The sequence below is a fragment of the Choloepus didactylus genome, chromosome 2 (assembly GCF_015220235.1).
Source record: "Choloepus didactylus isolate mChoDid1 chromosome 2, mChoDid1.pri, whole genome shotgun sequence".
NCBI lineage: Eukaryota > Metazoa > Chordata > Mammalia > Pilosa > Megalonychidae > Choloepus > Choloepus didactylus.
Window position 1 is genome coordinate 172584748 of NC_051308.1, and position 19478 is coordinate 172604225.

Here is a 19478-nt window from a genome sequence, read left to right on the forward strand (position 1 = left end):
ATCTCTCGTGATTCTATGGTTTGACTGATCTCAGCTGGGTAGTTTTTTGCTCAGGGTCTTCCATGTCATGTGGTTTGGGCTTCTTATACTGTGGTGACTATGTTCCAAACAGGAGCACCTCATGGGGGAGAGTTCTAAGAACAAAGACTCTAAGAGATTCAGGCAGAAGCTGCAAGCTTCTTGTGACCTGGACTCTGAAGTCTCACATTATCCAAAAGCAAATCACAGGCCATCCTGTGTCCCCGCGTGTATGCACCTAGTCTCAGCTGGTAAACCTGAGACCCCTGAGCACCAACCCTAGTCCCCCACACGGCCCCATTTCCACTCAGACAAGATGAAAGAAACTATCATAAACTAGGAGAAACTTGCCAAACTGCAGGCACAAGGAACTGCTCGCAGAAAGAAGGTCGTTCATAGAACAGCTACAGCAGATAATAGAAAACTTCAGTTCTCCTTAAATAAATTAGGGGTAAACAGTATCTCTGGTATTGAAGAGGGTACTGTGTTTACAAACCAAGGAACAGTGATCCACTTTAACAACCCTGAAGTTCAGGCATCTCTGGTAGCGAACACTTTCACCATTACAAGCCATGCTGAGATCAAGCCATTGACAGAAATGCTACCCAGCATCTTAAACCAGCTTGGTGCAGACAGTCTGACTAGCTTAAGGAGACTGGATGAAGCGCTGCCCAAACAATGTGTTGATGGAAAAGCACCACTTGCTACTGGAGAGGATGATGATGATGAAGTTCCAGATCTTGTGGAGAATTTCGATGAGACTTCCAAGAATGAGGCAGATTGAATTGAGTCAACTTCTGAAGAAGATATAACTTGAAGTTACTTGGAGCTGCTGTTTTATATTATAACTGCTTTTTAAAATTCTTTTGTTTATCGAGCTAATAAAATCTAGATTTCTAATATTTTTAAGCTCAATCCCCTTGGACACTGAAGCTCTTTTCAGTTTTTGCTTATACACAGTTTCATTCTTTGCAGCTAATTAAGCCAAAAAAAATCTAGGAATAAAATTTGAAAACAACAAAAAAAAAGATTAATAAACTTCTTTGCCTAGTAAAAAAAAAATAGCAAATCACGGGGCCTACTCACATGGGCATAAATACTGTGAGGTGTGGCTCTTTAGAGGCCATTTTTTGGAAGACTGGCTACCACACCTCTCTTTAAGATCATTAGAAACATAGACTAAAATGGGTCTTTTGGTTCTTAAATATTGTTTTTCTCATATACAGTAATACAGTACAAAATCACAAAAAAATCACATATACTGTAGAGAATTTAGAAAATGTGGAAAGAAAAAGAAGAAAACACAAGAACCCATAATTCTGCACCTATGGATAACTCACATATAATAAATGCTCACTAAATATTCATTCAATTAATTAATTGACAGATAAGTAAAGTAAAACTAACATTTTTAAGGTAGTTTTAAAATCTAGGATGATATGCTGGGTTCTTAAAATCAGCCCTTTTACTAAATAATATATAATGAATGTATTTTCATTTCATCAGATATTTTAAGCATTTATTCGTATGAATATAGTCCTAATTATTAATTTAGAATTACTATACAAAATGTAGGTGGTCTCCAAATTTATATCATTATTTAAAAAAGGAAACTAACATCCTTGTAGTTTAAAATCTACTCCTTATGATTAATTTATTTTAGGATCAAAAGCAAGATAATTTTAAGATTTTTTAAATATGCAATATGAACTACCCCCCAAAAAGACCATAAAATTCAAAACCACCATTACCAATTTTGGGGATTTTTTATTTTTACACGTCCAACCATGAAAAACATTTCCAGTATGGAAAAATAAAGTTGAACATATTTTTATCTGTTCAGTTGTAGGTCTTTTGTGAGTTTTCTCTTCAGTGCCTTCACTTATTTTTCCATTAAAATGTGAAATATAAGAAAGTTATTTTTCTATTCCACATTAAACATTCTTAAAATGTCATGGAGATATGGATAAAATAATAGCCTAAACTGTATAATCTGGATCATGTTTCTAACAGATTCCATGAATCAACCCATAAGAATATTCAGAATATTCAGAAATAGAGAATGGTTCTTGTCAGTTCCCTTGTGAACCAATTTTTTTTATGCTTTATCATGTATCTGTGTTGTAATTATTAACATTAAAACTTTTAATTCTATAAGGAACAGAGAATCTCCTTGATTCTATATAGCCTCCACTAAATATTGGGTAGGAAAGTTTACATATCCTCTTTATATTTTAGGGGCAGTAAGGGAGCTCAGAATTATGCACTGCTTTAATGGGAAGAAGAGTTTTTTCCTAATAATATTGATAAATGATAAATGAATAAATAGACATTATCTATACTATTGTCATGCAAAGAGTAAAGCAAACTTTCAGTTTTCTAACAATTTGTTTTGTGTGTTCCATGCTAAGCACTGCTTAGTCACTAAATTGAATGGCTATATAACACATAGGTAAAGTTCCTTTAGAATAAGATATGCCCTGTTTATAATCAATAGCTCTCACTAATAAGAGACATTAGAATTATCATTATCAAAAAATTAATATAATCATCTAAATACCACATTATCCAATTAAATTAATTTCCACAATTCCATCAATTCAATTCTGCAATCAACAACACAAGAATAGAATAGAATTGTGATCTCCTAGGAAAATGTTATTGTCACACCTGTGATTGTGGTTCTTTAAAAGCACTAAGATAAAAGGATCACTCGTTTACTATATGTCTTTATATTGTTCCATATGGCTTTATGAAATACTCTCATACTTTTCTAATAATCCATATGTTCAAAGCTACTATCTTGCCACATCGTAAAACACATGAGAATTAATTTCTGCTGTCACGACATAACAATTCCCGCACATAAGCATGTTGGTACATGTTATCCAAGGAGAAAATCCAATCATTATATTTAATGTCTTACAACATTTTTATATTTTAAGGGGATAGAGTTGGAGTGGTAAAGAAATCAATGTGAGTAACATATTAGTGAAGAAACCAGAAGCCATATTGAGCACATCAGGAATAGGTGCTGTACTCACTCATTTCATGCCTTCTTAGGCTCTTGCACTTGCCTTGCTTCTGGAATCTGTTTGTCAGCAATTCCTTCCTTTCCCAAGAAGGTCTTGTTCAAAGACATGGTAGTTTATAGAGTCTCTCTGAAGGTTCCCGAGATTGAATGATCAGTCAAGCTCGTTACAGACCTGTGGAAAGCTTGGAAATGTGCTCCCTTGTATTCATTCTCTCTTTCCCTGTGTCCTCCTTTTTACATTATTTTTCCTTACTGAGACCTTGTTGCCAACTAAGGTGTCTGCCCACAGACTGTCAGCAAACAGTTTTCTATGGACTCTGTCTAGGACAGTTTATCAATTGCTAGATGTTATGAATGAACCCAGAAGAGGGATTCAGAAAGGTAAAAGGAAAATATTATCACATACGAAAGTGTAGACAGGAGTACCAAAAAGGACTAAAGTCTTTGAAAAAATAAGAATGACAAAAACAACTTCAAAATTTTTGAAACTTATGAAAATGCATCAAAATGTCTATGTGCCAAAAATTATTTCTCTTCCTAGTATTATTTCTATTTATCCTATTATTAAATTGGCTTTGTTAGAACAACAGCAGATTTCTAGTTAAACGTAAAATAGTTTAGATGCTAGCTATTAAAAGTGTGATCTCTGAGCAGCAACACTGGCATTGCCTCAGAATCTCAATAACACAGGATCTCAAGCCTCTTCAGATCTGCTGAATCTGCATTGCATTGTGTTAGGGTGTACAGGTGATTTATATGCACGATTAAGCTTGAAAAGTATTGATTTAGATACAGAGGTTAGCTTTGAGATTTGCAGAATATTAAAATTAATAAAATTAATTTATTAAAGCATACCAAGGTAAATGAGACCTAGTTATTGTCACCAAGGGGCAAATCACCTAGTGGAGTAAGGGAAAATAAAAAAGAAACTAACAAAGACTGATACTTACTCTTCGTCAGTTACTTTGCTTGAGGGATTCACTAATGTTAACACATGTTAATATTATCACAAAATCTCTATGGAGTAGTGTGCTGGTTTGAATGTATTCTGTCCCCCAGAAAAAGCCATATCCTTTGATGCAATCTTGTGGGGCAGATGTTTTAGTGCTGATTGGATTGGAATCCTTTGGATGTTTCCATAGAGATGTGCCCCACCCAACTGTAGGTGATAACTCTGATGAGATATTTCCATGGAGGCATGGCCCCACCCATTCAGGGTAGGCCTTGATCAGTGGAGCCATATAAATAAGCTGACGAGCAGAGGGAACTCAGTGCAGCTGTGAGTGACATTCTGAAGAGGAGCCACAGCCAAGAGGGACACTTTGAAGAGAGCACAGGAACTGCAAATGAGAGAGAGTTTGAAGATGGCCATTGAAAGCAGACTTTTGCTCTGAAGAAGCTAAGAGAGGACAAACACCCCAAGAGCAACTGAGAGTGACATTTTGGAAAGAAGCTGCAGCCTAGAGAGGAATGTCCTGGGAGAAAGCCATTTTAAAACCAGAATTTTGTAGCAGATGTCAGCCACGTGCCTTCCCAGCTAACAGAGGTTTTCCAGACACCATTGGCCATCCTGCAGTGAAGGTATCCAATTGCTGATGTGTTACCTTGGACACTTTATGGCCTTAAGACTGTAACTGTGTAACCAAATAAACCCCCTTTTATAAAAGCCAATCCATCTCTGATGTTTTGCATTCTGGCAGCATTAGCAAACTGGAACAAGTAGTATTACAACCTTCACTTCACTAATGTGTAAACTGAGGTAAATAATTTGTCAGAAATGTCACACCTAATAAACTGTGGCCAAGTATTTCTGCCCCCAAGAATTATGCAGTCTCTGTTGAACTAAAAGTTCTGCACATGAAAGAGTTATAAATAATTATTGAGGAAACTGAATACTATAATTAAATAAATGTGGTGCAGACTTTAAATAATAAAAGTGTTCAGAAATGGCTACATCATTTTGGATTGGTCTACTAAAGAAAAGCTTTGTGGTGCATTGGACTTTGAAAGTTGTAAAGGATTTGAGTGATGGAGAATTCAGGTGAAACATTTATGAATATCAACTTTATGCTAGCATTGGGCTGGGCGTTTTTCATACATTTTATCTTAATTCATACGCCATCCTTAGTAAAGGCAAAGAAATTTCCAATTTAGAAATAAAAAACCACAGAACTGGGAAGTTTAGAAAATAAGACCAACATTACAGAGCCAATTAGGGACAGAATTGTGAAATTCAGAGTATAAAACCCATAATCTTTCCACCATAACATTGGGGATGAAAATAAATATTCATCAAAAGGTAAAAAAGACACCAAAACTCAAACATTTCTAGCTTTAGTTTAGACTTTAATATTTTTGACAGAATCTATTGAACTTATTGATATGACATTGACATTTGCTTAACAAAATATCTATTTTATTATAAATTTCAGTCTCCTATCTTCTCATACTGCCATGGAATTATAATTGATACTTATAAATATTTTCTTTTCCTTCAAATAATCTAGTTACTTCTGGGATAGGAAAAAAAAAATCAGAAAACTTGAAGACCAAAATTACAACCTACAAAATCATATGTAATTTATCCTCAAAGTATAAAACTATAATATCCATAATGTGCTTAATAATAACAGGAAAAAATATAAATAATATAAATACCCAAAGTTTCCTTAGAGATTGATCAGCATTACTATAACATTCCTTTTTTTTTTCCATTCTGGTAAAGGGTATCACACCGGTCTTCACCAGAAAATCATTTTCTAGAGTTCTTTAGCGACTAATAATGTTAAGCAACTAGTAATCCAATTGAAAAAAAAAAGCCACCAGCACTATTTGATATCATATATAACCCCAAGGGAGATCATTTCATATGAATGTTTCATATAGTATTCAGTACCCTGCAGAGTAGTAGTCCATTAAATGTTTACAGAAGGGAATTTTATTGGGAATAAAACCAAAAGCCTGTTGATAAATGTGAATATGTAGATGTTTTATAAATCTTTACATAATTGATCTCTGCAATTTCCACTTTTCTTCCTTTTCTACAGCAACAAAGATGAAATTACTGATGTATGACACCTGTGGAAGGTGATGAAAATGATGCTAAAAAGAGAAACATTAAGGAGTGGAATAGTAATATGTAAAATCATTTCATTAAACTTTTAATATATAGCTCTTATATTTATAGACATAAAATCTACTTTATGTATTATCTAGTCCAATTTCCAATATATGCATTCTTATCTATATATTTATTCACTAATCAATTTATATATAAAATTTATACATATATATATTACTTGTATATGTATATGTTTTCAGCCACAGAAATTTATTTCCAAATAAGTTTTTAGTACTCAGAGATAAAGCTCATAAAACAAAAACAAAAAGAATTTTCTTTTCTCAATTTTTTCACTAACAAGGTAGGCCATTCTATTTTGGAGCTGTTATAATTATTGGAAGTTGAATTATATTACTCCATAAAGCAACTCACTTCAATACTATGCAAAATATTTTCCACTGTTTTCCTAATCTCTATTAGGTGAATTTCAAGCAAATGCACATGTAATGGGGAAAAATGTAAGAATTTTCTTCATTTTTCTTTTCCCCCCATGGAGACCCATAAAGGGTAAGTGCATTTTTCTATATAGAATGCTGTTGTTTTATTTCTGCTGACTTCTAAATAAAATAGCCCAGCCAAAGTATAAAGAAGAGGCTGACCTGGTCACAGTCCCAATATATTATTAAACTTGCCTATATTTCCTTTGGGAAGAAATTACCCTGCTATTTCCTTTACATTTTTTATATCAATAGATGTCTGAATTTCACTTGAGTCACACGAGAGGGCTGAAGGAATAAAATTTGACAAAGCTGGGTCCAACTAATGAGAGAAAAGGGAGCTTAGAGAGGCTTGAGTTTTGCCATGAGCACTGGTTTTCATTAGACTATTTGGGGAAGTAGGATGTATTGAGGAGAAGGGTTAAATGGCAAGGGAAAAGATGAACATGATTAGATTTCATGTTGGAGGAGATATATGGGAAAATATGTTGTCAAAATCTGACACTTGGCTTCAGTTTTTCAGTTATAGGCAATATTGTTTTCCCAAATAAGACAACCTTCAAAAGAATTTATTCATTTATTACTTTTCAATTTGAGCAAAATAATTGAGCATGCTTTTGGCATTATTTGTTAATAGAAATGAGAGATATGAATGTGATATTTGCCTTAGAATGCTGGTTCTCATATTCTGCTTTTGGGATGCCACACATTACCTGTCTACATTTGGTGCTGTTAATTGCTGCAGGCAGCAAGAGATGTGCAAATGTCAAACTGCCTCTGGCTAGCAAATATATTTCTGGGAGACATAATGTTTTATACAGGAAACATAGGCACTTGTCTACAGACCAGTATGTTGACAACTAATAAAGTATTCATGCTATAACTCCAGCACAAGAAGTTGAAAGGGAAGTCCTTATTAGTAACATTCTTCTCTATGTATAGAAAAATAATAATTAGAAGAAAAATTCTTACTGTTAAAAAACCAAGTTTAGCAAAGAAATGTGCTCAATGTAAATGAGTAGTCAAACCACTAAATGCAAATTTCTACTTTTTTTCATTTGTCAGTCAATAAGTATTTGAATACACATATAAGTTGGTTAATATGCCTTTCTATTATGGGCATACATTGGTAGTATTAGGAAAATGAATTGAAATCCCCAAAACTCTTACTTCCTATATTTTCTTAATTGTGGGTTTCCCCTGAAACTCCAACATAAAAAAGGAGGTGAGAAAAAAAGAAAAGTAGCAACTATTTATGAAACTTCACAAAGAATGACATCTAGTTTTAAAAGTAATAATAACAACATTTTAAATTCACATGAAAAACTTAAATTCATTTAAAACTTTTAGGAATCAATGTGATTTAAATTATATTTAAAAATGAGCCTTTTAATCCACAGAGACATAAATATAAGAGCCATAATATCAAACACCTGGAAGAAAACATAGGGAATCACCTTCACGGACCTTTTGTTAGGCAATGGTTTCTTAGACTTTACATCCAAAGCACAAGCAACAAAAGAAAAAATAGATAAATGAGACCCCATCAAAATTAACAATTTTTGCATCTCAAAGGACTTTATCATGAAAGTAAATGACAATCTACACAATGGGAGAAAATATTTGGAAAACACATATCTGATAAAGGTTTAATGTCCAGAATATAAAGAAATTTTTCAAATTAACAACAAAAAGATAAACAAGCCAATTAAAAAATGGCAAAAGACTTTAATAGACATTTTTCCAAAGAAGATATACAAATGGCCAGAAATCACAAGAACAGATGCTCACCATCATTAGACATCAAGGAAAAGCAAATCAAAATCACGAGATACCATTTCATACCCATTAGAATGGTTACTATTAAAAAAAAAAAAAAAAGAAAATGACAAGTGTTGGAGAAGATGTGGAGAAAAAGAAACACTCATTTATTGTTGGTAGCAATATAAAATAGTGCAGGCATTGTGGAAAGTTCCTCAGAAAGCTAAGTATAGAACTACAATACGTGACCCAGCAATATCACTACTAGGTATAGACCCAAAAGAATGGAAAGCAGGGACACAAACAGATATTTGCACACAGATGTTCATAGCAATATTCACAATTGCTGAAAGATGTAAACAACCCAAGTGCCTATCAACTGATGAATGGATAAACAAAATGTGGTAACACATATAATGGAATATTATTCAGTCATAAAAAGGAATGAAGTCTTGATACATAGGACAACATGGATGAACCTTGGAAGACATCATGTCAAGTGAAATGAGCCAGACATAAAGGACAAATATTTCATGATCTCACTGATTTAAAATAATTAGAATAAGCCAACTCATAGAGTCAAAGTCTAGAATAGAGTTTACCAGGAGATGGTGTAAGGATAGGGAATAGAAGGTTAAGGTTTAAAATGTACATGTTTTCTATTTGGAAAGCTGGAAATATTTTGGTAATGGATGGTAGTGTTAGCACAACACTGGGAACATAATGAACAGCACTGAGTTATGTATCTGAATGTGATTGAAAGGGGTAATGTTAAATTGTATATATGGTAACAGAATAAAAACTGAATTAAATCAATGGAACTACATTACACAAACAGTGAACCCTAAGTTATACCAAAGACTACAGTTAATAGTAAAATTATAAAAATAGGCTAACATGAACTGTAACAAATGTTCCACACTAATGCAAGGTAATAACAATAGGCTGGTATATGGGATCTTGTATTTTCTGCATGACTGTTCCATAAATCCACACTTACCTTAATAAAGAAAAAAAGTTGAGACCATTTAAAAGATTGTTGTGAAATGTGAATGAGACTTGCCTACTAAGATATATATATATATCTTCAACTAGGTACCTGCATTTAAATTTAAAGAAGAATAAATGCTACCTGTTTTCAAGGATTTTCACAAAGATATTCTACTTAATTGATATTGGCATTAAGATAGACAATTATATCAAGAGTAGAGTATAGAGTCAAGAAATAGACACAAACATCATAGACCAAAATGTAAAATTGAAAACTATGAAAATCACATAGGAAATACAGGAGAAAATTTATGACTCTTTCTTAGGCAAGGGTTTCTTAAATGCAACATTAAAACCTGATCCATAAAAGAAAAATGCTTAATTTCACTTCCTCAGAAACATTTGTTCTTTGAAAGGCACAATTAGGAGAATGATAAGAGAAGCCATGGACTTGGCGCAAATATTAACAAATAAAATACTGATAAGAAAATTTACCCAGAACATAAAAAGAATCCTCAAAACTCAATAGTCAAGCAAAAAAACAACCTTTTTAAAAAAAAAAAAATGGGCAACAGGTTTGAACAAAGTCTTCACCAAAAAAAGATATATAAATGGCAAATGAGCTTAGGAAAAGTTTCTCAACATCATTAGTTATTTGTTAAATGAAAATTGTAACCACAGTGAGATACCACTATATACCTATTAGAATTGTTGAAATTGAAAAAAAGAAAAGAAAACAAAGACTGACCATACCACTGGTGTGAGGAATTGGAAGTCTCATACATTGATGCTGGGAATGTAAAATGGCACAATCACTTTGGAAAAGAGTTTAAAAGTTTTTGAAATACATACACCTAAAAAAATATGTAACCATCATATGATCCAGCTATTCCTCTCCTAGCTTTTACCCAAGAGAAGTAAAAGCATATGTTCTGGTTTGCTAATGCTGCCATTATGCAAAATACCAGAAATGGATTGGCCTTTATAAAGGAGGTTTATTTGGTTACAAAGTTATAGTCTGAAGGACGTGAAAATGTCCAAATGAAGGCATCAACACAAGTATACCTTCACTGAAGGAAGGCCAATGGCATCCATAAAAACTCTGTTAGTTGGGAAGGCAAGAGGCTGGGATCAGCTGATTCCAGGTTGTGTTCCAGCTCCACTCTCAGCTCCTGTGCATTCTTCAAAGTGTCTCCCTTGGCTACAGCAGCTCCTTCTGTCTGTGAACACTTTTATAGGACTCCAGTGATTCAATTAAGACCCACCCTAAATGAGTGGGGTAACACCTCCATGGAAATTATCCAATCAATCAAAGGTCTCACCCACTTCTCCATGGAAACACTCAATCAAATGATCCCAGCCTAAACAACACTAATATGTCTGCCCCTGCAAGACTGCATCAAAGAACATGGTATTTTGGGGGACATAATACATTCAAACCAGCACCTATATGTTAATACAAAAGACTTGTAAATGGATGCTCATAGCAGCTTACTTATAATGGACAAAATTTGGTAGCAACCGAAGTAGCCATTAACAAATAAATGGATAAACTGTGGTATATTCATACAATGGAATACTACTCAGCACTGAAAAGGAACAAACTATTGATACATAGATGAATCTCACTATAATTATATAGAATGAAAGAAGCCAAACAAAAAAAAGAATACAATTCCATTTATATAAAATCTGGACAATTCTAACTGAGATATACAAAAAGCAGCTCAGTATTTGCTTGGGGGTGGAGGGAGAAGGGAAAAAGAAGACACAGGGCAGAAGGAGACTTTGGGATGTGACAGATATGTTCTTCTTCTTACTTTATGTCAAAACTACCAAACTGTACACTTTAAATATATGCAACTTATTGTTTGTATTCCTCAATAAAGTTGTAAAAAATGCATTATGCCAAATTATTTTCACTATTTTAATCAAATTATCACCATATACTTCAGTATTGTTTTGAGTTTATCATTATAAACTATTCCAGATTCATAAATTCTCTGTACATATATAGTATATTTATATAGTATAGCTCATTGTTTTTAAAGGAATTCAATCTTCAATTTAAAGCTCTAGGACTTTGGAACTATAAGGTACCCAAAACATAGTTGAAGTGGGCTTAGTAAAGCCAGAGTTATCTGGCTAGAGCGTCCCTTCTCTAGATAATTACCTAAATTAGAAATTAAATCTTCTACTTTATATTTAAGAGAAAATATAGAAGTAATTGACATGTATATATGTGTACATATATATATATATATATATATATATATATATATATATATTTATACTTGAATGAAACTAGTGATGAAAGGCCCTTGCTTAAGTCTGAGGAAGATTGTAGGATTTTCCAACTTATCTCTTCATTTCATTTTACACTATCTGAAGGAGATAGTTTTTATTACTCTTAAAATAAGGAGATGGCATGACATTTTACATGGAGGAGCTTTGTCTAAACTGCAAATATAAAATGACATTGAAATGGTACAAAATATCTTAGATTGCATTCTTCAGAAATAGACCCTGGGATAAGTATTTGAAGCAATCTCAGAAAGTTATCAGTAGGGTAGTGGGAAAGGAAGACAGGAAACAAAGAAAGATAATACTATATGGGGTATCAATAATAAGGTGACCACTTCTGGCAACCAAGGCTCAGTCTCTCTGGGAACATCTGGGAGACTATTTATAACATACCCCACCTGAGATGGGAATTATCCCACCTGAGGGGCCAGGAAGATGGTGTATGTATTTGCCAACTCTCATTCATCATAGTTGAGAGCTGCTCCTGGATATGGTTTGTCCCCAGCCCTTCCACATATGGCTTGTAAAAGGCTGACACACTCCTGCTGTCCCAGAAAGCCCTAAGCAGAAAATTACCCACTGGGAGGTGAGTGCCGAGGTGATAGGAATGAGGCACCTACAGTCTGCTTTTTCAAAGGAAGTAAAGCCACATTCTGTATTCCCTGAGAATTTATTAAATTTCATATATACAAATGAAGATTTAGAAAGAAGAATGAAGATAAAATCAAGGTTTAAAACAATCAATCAAAACAAACAAGCACAAGCCTCAATCCAAAGCTCCAGGACTTTGGAACTCTGTTATAAAGGTATTGAGATGTAGATGAAATAAATAGTGGCAACCAATGTTATCCAGCTAGGCTTTCCCAAACTCTGGCATGAAATTGCATGCATTGGCAAGAAAAATGAATGCTATAAATAAAATCTTGCGCAATGGTGAAAGGAGCACATGGAAGAATTTAATTAGTTTAGCTTTTATAGATTATATGGAATAGAGATGCAGAGGTTACCTCATATAAAGTGGGTACATTATAAAGCTACATGGAAGAAAAAGGAACCCAAGAAATTGTCTCAACAGGAAAATTCAATCAGCATACTGCAATTCATGATGCAGCAGTAGTTCTGTTGTACCAATATCAGGGTTAGTGACCTACTCAGCTTGCCCTCCCCTCAAAAGAGTTCATCTGTTATGCTCTACCCTAGGGATTCCCCAACATAATAACTCACTTTCCTTGTGTTTCTCTTTTCAGCCTCTATGGCTGCTGTTTCTATTCTACCGTCTCCTACTATCTCTTCTTTCTCCCTGCTTCATATTCAGATTTTCCAAGAGATATGAGCCAAATGTATCAGTATTGGGTGAAGTTCTTGTGTCAAGCCAATTTCCAGTTCCATAATGTTATCATAGTAGGCCCATCAGATGACCAAAAGCCTGGACGCTTGTGGACAAGACCCTGTTTCTGGTTACTTTCTTCAGAAGGAGAACTGAATGTTCCAGGCACTTAGTGGTTCCTGGAATCCACATTAGTTTCCTAAGGAAAGTGAGAACAAATGGTTGGGTTTCCAATAAACCTCTCTAAAAGAGTAATTATGGCTCCTGGACTAGGGTGATGGATTTTACTATTAGTTGATGCAAATATATTTTATATTAGGTAGTCAGCTAAGAGAGAAAAGCACTGTGCAAAGATGACATAAGATAAGATGTCTTTGATAGTGATGTGAGAAACAGATGACAATATGACATATGAACCAAAAAAGACAGGACCAACCAAGTAAGTACATCTGAGAAACAATTCATGTATTTTCATAACGGCAACCATAGCCATTTGGCATTTCCAGTGTGCTCACATTTTTCTTAAGGCAAGACCTAACAGCCACTCATATAGATTCACCTTTCATTCAATATTTAGGACATGGCTTTCATTATTCAAAAATCAAAATAATAAGACAATGTTACCAAAAGCACCACCCTCATGCAAATTTATGACACTTGTTTTTAAGTAAGCATTTTCTAAAGTGGTCCCAGATTTAGTTTTGAATTATACATGAACAATAAAACTTTTGTGGACATTATTAGTAATTTAACTGAGTTAATGTAATTCAAAAATGACCATGTGCCAACTCATCAAAATAAATACAGTTTAAACGCTTGGAATTGGCATAATGCCTATGATTAAGTTGCATAACAAAGCTTCAAATGGAAGCCATGGTAAAAACATATTTTTTTAAAATGTGACTTCAGCTGCAAGGTGACTCTAATTTAAGGGAAACTTTAATTATTAATATTTTTGGGAAATATATAAACTCCCTTTCCTTTTGCCCTCAATAACAACAATTCCTACAGGAAATATATTTTCTAATACTCTTATTACTTTCTCTGTTAGCAGTTTGTTTAAAAAAAGCTGATAATGCCAAAGCTAGTAATGAAAACTGATGATGAATAGTGCTGTACATTTTATTGACAGAGAGCGTACATGTCTTAATAACTGTCTTTAGATGAATGCAAAAAAGTGAGGAGATTTCATGGGATAGTTCTTACATATCAGATCTGAAAGCTAAAGGGAAATACAAATACTTCAAAAAATATATATAAATATATATCGAGAGTACCTACTCTCTTCCTGGCCTTGTACGAGGGACTGTGGGTAGCGTATGGAAGAATTAATCATGGTTTCTAACTTCTAAGAGTTTATAATCTTTGAAAAGTTAGGTGACTCTCAATGACAGTTCAATATATAGGGAAATTTAACATATGTCCCTGCTGGGGATGTCACGGACACAGAAATGTTCAGTAGCCATCTCCCAGCCCTCACCTCCCCCATTCCTTTTCTTTGGGTGCAGATATTTCAATATGTTCCCATTTCACATCCTGGGAGAGAATTTAAGCCTAATGGAATGACCTTGCCTGACTGTACCTTGAATCCAAAACCTGGAACAGGCAGCCTCAATTGCTTATCAGGGAAGAACTCTGCACAAAGATTGCTTGATACATGCTTCTTGCTCAGTAGCAAGGCCCCCTCCCACTCTTGTAAGGTAAAGGCATCTCTCCTCTCTGAATTGGGGTGTACAGAGCTGCCATCTCTTGACTCTGACCTGAGCAACCCCAGGAGACTGGCCATGATGGGATTTCTTCTCCTGCTCTTTTTTGGACCCTTGTTTTGTATAAATAATAAAGTGGGCATTTGCTGAAAGTCTTTGTTGTGCCTGAACCTGTGTTTCCACGAGCACCTCACTGTACAGTCCCATAATTAACATAAAACATGTGGACGATAATTGCATTAAGTGCTCGTGATTTTTTCATGTTAAGGAAAGTTAAATTGAGAATACTGTTGAATATATTTAAGTTTACTTTAAGTTTAAATGTAAAATACATCTTGAGTTTTGGTTTCAACATAGATAGAATTAAAGATAATTTTATACTTATAAAAATACAAATGGGAATGTTTACATTTCAAAGTACTACTATACTCTAATTATGATGAAACACATAAGTTAATAAGAATTAAGTTCCTAAATTCTGGCAGAGAGTGGCTCATGACCACAGACCTAACCATAATAGACAAAAGGAAAGTGATACAGAAGATGGACCTTACCAACAAGTGGGTATACTATGATCCTCACCTTGCTTATTGGATAATGCTCCAAGGCAGTGCAATTCTTTTGTGATATTTACTTGTAGTAACAAACTACAGGAAAAGAGGGTCCTTCAGCCAACAAGTCATGAACCAAAGGGGCCATTAACATGCTGTTCCTCTCCAGCCACATCCATCATGAAGAAAGCATCTGGGATCATGACTGACCTTGAGAGAGGCCACTTTCTTCAATTTCTTTTATTTTCATTTTTATACCTACTGTATTTTACATTTCATGTTTTTCTTTTTTCCCATTTTACCTAAAGGGCTTCTTTGCCCCCTTTCTAAGCGCCTAGTATGAGTGCTCACATTGATCTACTGTGTGTGAAGAAGGGAAGTAGAGGTAGGGATAGGTTATCAGTTGTTTTCCCCTAATTCCTTCAGTTATTCTCAATCAGGGTCATTGGGAAATGTGTGTGGACAGTTTTTAATGGCTTTCATTGACCAGGGGACATAGATGCTGATGTCCTGCAATATGTATGGGAGCCATGCAGAATGAAGAATTTTCCTACTGAAGGTGCTAATAGAGGGCCTATTGAGAAGCACTGTGTTACTAAAGGAGTTTGGAGCAAGAAGTAATCACTATAAGTATAGTAGATGTTTTGGTGAATAGGTTTACTTAATAACCATAAAATACAAGATTATAAACCAGCCTGTACTTTGTCTCTTTGGGAGTTCTAGTAAACATAATATAAATTTTTTTAAATGTACTGAACTCTATTGGAGATTACTATATTTTCTCCCTGCTATCCCAGCCCTACCAAATAATTATGTAGAAATTATTCAGCAAAAATATTTGCTAAGATTTGTATTGCATTTAATCAAGAGCTAAAACTCCAACAAAATGGCTATAAGTATTATTTACTATCATTAAATCATGATCAAAGTTGCTCATTTATATAATTTTAAAGCATGGAAACTATATGCATTTACATGTTTCTTGCTAAGGCAAGAACTTGATAGAAAGACATATAATCATGGAAATTTATCCAATGTGACATGCAAATCACTCTGAAAATTTCAAACAGGTAGAACAGATTTTTGTGATACCAGTAAAATAATTCCATTTCTGCTTTGGGTGCAGAATGTGCATGTATATGTGTGTGTTCCTTAAATATCCAGTTAAGGAAGCGTAGCTCGAGATTAAGAATACAACTCAGCAACCAGATTGCCTGAGTTTAAATTTCAGCTCTGCTACTTATGAATGGAATGAACTTGAGAAGTTATTTAGCCCCTATGTGCCTTAGTTTCCAGTTTTCTTATCTTTAGATTGGGATGGGAATAGTAACCCTATAAATGTTAGATATTGCAAAATTTTACACTAGGCCTAAAAAATGTACTTTTATTTTGATTCTCTTAAATTAAAAAAAGAACAACCTGTAATAATGGCAATAACATTTGATCCAGTTTTCCAGTCCATGTTATTCTTTCTGTAGCTCAAAACAAAGAAGAAAACCCCACAGAGGGAATCTCATTAAATGCACTGTATATTAATAAAATATTGCACTTCAAAAGAGGTATTTGATAGCATTTTGTGGCCTTCTTGTAGCCCACCTTAGAGAATCACTTTTTAATTTTCCCTTAGCCATCATGGAAATCACAAAATCCTTATGATGCTCTGCCTCGGGATTTATTCCCAATGACATTGCCCTAGCAATAGTGATATATTTTGTTCTTTAGGTGTTAAATCAGTGTCTCTTCTTTGTTGACCAGGAAGACAGAAAACACATAGCAATTAAAAAGATGTACAGTTTAATATATTCTAATTAGAGGTGATTACCCACATCTACCAATGGGTATTCACAAATTAACTACTAACTCTTTCAGAAATAGGACTGACGTTGTATCGTTGCCCTTGATTTTGAAAGCTGTACAAAAGAAAATAAGGGTTATGTTAAGTAGAGAATTCTTTGTTTTGTATTTGCTTTATTTTTTTTAATTTCTATGAATACCATTGGGTAATTCTCCTTTTAGAATTCTAATATTCTTTAAAATGAGAATCTGCAACAGTCTTGTCTTGCTTTGACAATAATTTTTATCTCAGAGAAGCAATGAAGGAAAGAGCTATCATTAACTAAATTATGGCCAACAGGGTAGAACTGACGAATAATAGAAAAATAAAATTAAGCAGATGCTTTGAAGAAAAGTAATCTTGTGGTATCTGTCTTACAAACCAGGGAAAAACACATAGGGATGGTCTACTCAGGATTGTTACTGTCTAGACTAATAAGACTTTCTCAATTAGGGAGTTAGAATGGAGACAGAAAAAGAAAACGAATCATAGCAATAGGAGTGAGGAACAAATCTGGGATATCTGTTTTAATATATTTTCTTGACAATTTTAACTTAAATGTTTTCCCCCCAAACTTTGTGAACCACCCACCATGTTGTTCAAGCCAGAAACCTAAGTCATCACCCCTGGTTTCCTCCCTTTTCCCCACTTCTCATATTCAAGTTATCAGAAAATTCTGCCAGTTCTATCCCAATAGTATATTCATATCTCTTTCTGTTTTCCATTTTCACTCACTCTAGCCCAAGCAGCCATCATATCTCAAATAGACAAGTCCTCCTCAAATTTTAATGAGTGTACAAATAACCTGGGGCTCTTGTTAAAATGTATATTCTAGTTAAGTAGGTCTGATGTAGGACCTGAGATTCATCATTTTTTTCAAGCTCCCAGGTGATGGTGATCTTGTTGCTCCATGGATAGCATTTTACATAGCAAGGCTTACACTTCTCACAAGGCCACCTAACCTGTGTTGTATGTTCTCATCTCATCTTCCTGCAATCTGTTCTTCTCTGAGTAGCCAAAGTGATCTTTCAAAAACACAAACCCGATGATGTTACTCTTTCAATAAAAATAATTTGTGATGGGATTTTAAATGGGAATCTTATTCTTATCTCTCAGGTGAATCTGTAAAGCTAAGAAAAATATGTGACAAGTATCCCAACAATCTGTAGGGATCTTCTGTAGACATACCTGCAAGACATTAAGAGGCACCCAAACTTATCTTTCCAATATCACCTTTCATCACTTAGTTCCAACATATGTAAGACGAGGTAGAGACTGATGGTAACTCATAGGATTCTAGAGGATTTTCTGACTTTTCTCCTTTCTGCAGTGGGTGGGGTGGGGAATGACAGAGTCATAGAAATTGGAAGTGCCTCTGAAAAAAGAAGAAAACCTTCACATTCTTGTACTGGAAGCCTGTTTTTTTTTTTTGTTTGTTTGTTTGTTTTGTTTTGTTTTGTTTCATTTTTTAGAGTCAAAAAGCAGTAAGCAAATTCCTGGGAAGAGCTGACATGTGTCCTCTGGAGTTTGTAGCACTCAGGTTCACAGAAGATGATGCCTGCTTTTCATCTGAAGAAGTGTGAAGCAGGATATTTCATCTTGCAAGTTGTAGTACCACCATTTGACAGGAAAATAATGAAATGTATTCTATGAGACTTGGAAGGCAACTGGATTTGGGTCAATTTAAAAACACCTTATCTTTCCTCTTAACCTTCCTTCCCACCTCTACCCCCACCCTAGTACCTAGTACCTGCTTGAAGCAATTTACTTGGAGGAGGAGGAAGACAGAAAGACCAAGGTGGATTAAGAGTAGAAGGAATAGATCATTCTCACTGTTTTATTTTTTTCTCTGTTGTTGCATTAAGAAACTACAAACTTGAAGGCTTAAAGCAACATCCACTTATTTTAACTCATGGTTCTATGGGTCAGAAGCAACATATTAGAATTAGAAAATAAAGACACCAGTTGAAACAATGGGGAGAGAATGAGATTCTGGAGATAACATAGTGTCACAAAGGGTAGAACTCTGAGCCAAACATTTATTTTGTCTGGACAAAGACTATTTTTTATAAGGCTGAATGGGATCATCTTGAAATTGAATTTGAATGTCCTCACTTGTTTGCCACAAGACTCATCATTCCATTTTATTTTTATACTGTCTCTTCACTCACCTTTATATGTCCTTCCTCACAACTGAAAACTAAAAAAAAAAAAAAAAGATACAATTTTCACAGTGAGAACAAAGAGGCCCAGTTAAGAATTCAGAAGAATGTCTATATTTCAAGGCCAGGCAGGAAAAGAAAAGGTTTCCCAAATACCCGTGCTTGGGCCTATCCACTGACCTCCTGAATTCCAACATGCACTGCTGCTTATGAACTATAAACCTAAAGTCAAA

General features: G+C 34.4%; 1 pseudogene; it reads left to right on the forward strand.

Annotated features, from left to right (window-relative positions):
* Positions 1-334: 334 nt before the first annotated feature.
* LOC119518866 lies at positions 335-802 on the forward strand (annotated as a pseudogene).
* The last annotated feature ends 18676 nt before the right edge of the window (positions 803-19478 follow it).